Source organism: Melopsittacus undulatus, unplaced genomic scaffold, assembly GCF_012275295.1.
Source record: "Melopsittacus undulatus isolate bMelUnd1 unplaced genomic scaffold, bMelUnd1.mat.Z mat_scaffold_693_arrow_ctg1, whole genome shotgun sequence".
Lineage (NCBI taxonomy): Eukaryota > Metazoa > Chordata > Aves > Psittaciformes > Psittaculidae > Melopsittacus > Melopsittacus undulatus.
In genome coordinates this window covers 11797-13895 of record NW_022994519.1, presented here as the reverse complement: position 1 = coordinate 13895, position 2099 = coordinate 11797, and positions in this window count along the sequence as shown.

The following is a 2099-nucleotide window of genomic DNA, read 5'->3' as shown; positions in this document are numbered from 1 at the left end:
GGCACCCTAACCCTAATGGCGGGAAGAGGGCACCCTAGCCCTAATGTCGGAGAAGGGGGGGGGGGGCCCTAACCCTAATGTCGGAAAGGGGGGACAATAACCCTAATGGCGGAAAGTGGGTACCCTAACCCTAATGTCGGGCAGGGGGCACCCCAGCCATAATGTCAGACTGAGGGCACCCTAACCCTAATGGCGGGAAGAGGGCACCCCTAGCCCTAATGTCGGAGATGGGGGGGGGGGGGCCCTAACCCTAATGTCGGAAAGGGGGGACAATAAGCCTAATGGCGGAAAGTGGGTACCCTAACCCTAATGTCGGGCAGGGGGCACCCCAGCCATAATGTCAGACTGAGGGCACCCTAACCCTAATGGCGGGAAGAGGGCACCCCTAGCCCTAATGTCGGAGATGGGGGGGGGGGGGCCCTAACCCTAATGTCGGAAAGGGGGGACAATAACCCTAATGGCGGAAAGTGGGTACCCTAACCCTAATGTCGGGCAGGGGGCACCCCAGCCATAATGTCAGACTGAGGGCACCCTAACCCTAATGGCGGGAAGAGGGCACCCCTAGCCCTAATGTCGGAGATGGGGGGGGGGGGGGCCCTAACCCTAATGTCGGAAAGGGGGGACAATAACCCTAATGGCGGAAAGTGGGTACCCTAACCCTAATGTCGGGCAGGGGGCACCCCAGCCATAATGTCAGACTGAGGGCACCCTAACCCTAATGGCGGGAAGAGGGCACCCTAGCCCTAATGTCGGAGATAGGGGGGGGGGGGGCCCTAACCCTAATGTCGGAAAGGGGGGACAATAAGCCTAATGGCGGAAAGTGGGTACCCTAACCCTAAGGTCGGGCAGGGGGCACCCCAGCCATAATGTCAGACTGAGGGCACCCTAACCCTAATGGCGGGAAGAGGGCACCCCTAGCCCTAATGTCGGAGATAGGGGGGGGGGGGCCCTAACCCTAATGTCGGAAAGGGGGGACAATAAGCCTAATGGCGGAAAGTGGGTACCCTAACCCTAATGTCGGGCAGGGGGCACCCCAGCCATAATGTCAGACTGAGGGCACCCTAACCCTAATGGCGGGAAGAGGGCACCCCTAGCCCTAATGTCGGAGATAGGGGGGGGGGGGGCCCTAACCCTAATGTCGGAAAGGGGGGACAATAAGCCTAATGGCGGAAAGTGGGTACCCTAACCCTAATGTCGGGCAGGGGGCACCCCAGCCATAATGTCAGACTGAGGGCACCCTAACCCTAATGGCGGGAAGAGGGCACCCCTAGCCCTAATGTCGGAGAAGGGGGGGGGGGGGCCCTAACCCTAATGTCGGAAAGGGGGGACAATAAGCCTAATGGCGGAAAGTGGGTACCCTAACCCTAATGTCGGGCAGGGGGCACCCCAGCCATAATGTCAGACTGAGGGCACCCTAACCCTAATGGCGGGAAGAGGGCACCCCTAGCCCTAATGTCGGAGATAGGGGGGGGGGGGGCCCTAACCCTAATGTCGGAAAGGGGGGACAATAAGCCTAATGGCGGAAAGTGGGTACCCTAACCCTAATGTCGGGCAGGGGGCACCCCAGCCATAATGTCAGACTGAGGGCACCCTAACCCTAATGGCGGGAAGAGGGCACCCCTAGCCCTAATGTCGGAGATAGGGGGGGGGGGGGGCCCTAACCCTAATGTCGGAAAGGGGGGACAATAACCCTAATGGCGGAAAGTGGGTACCCTAACCCTAATGTCGGGCAGGGGGCACCCCAGCCATAATGTCAGACTGAGGGCACCCTAACCCTAATGGCGGGAAGAGGGCACCCCTAGCCCTAATGTCGGAGATAGGGGGGGGGGGCCCTAACCCTAATGTCGGAAAGGGGGGACAATAAGCCTAATGGCGGAAAGTGGGTACCCTAACCCTAATGTCGGGCAGGGGGCACCCCAGCCATAATGTCAGACTGAGGGCACCCTAACCCTAATGGCGGGAAGAGGGCACCCTAGCCCTAATGTCGGAGATAGGGGGGGGGGGCCCTAACCCTAATGTCGGAAAGGGGGGACAATAAGCCTAAGGCCGGAAAGTGGGTACCCTAACCCTAATGTCGGGCAGGGGGCACCCCAGCCATA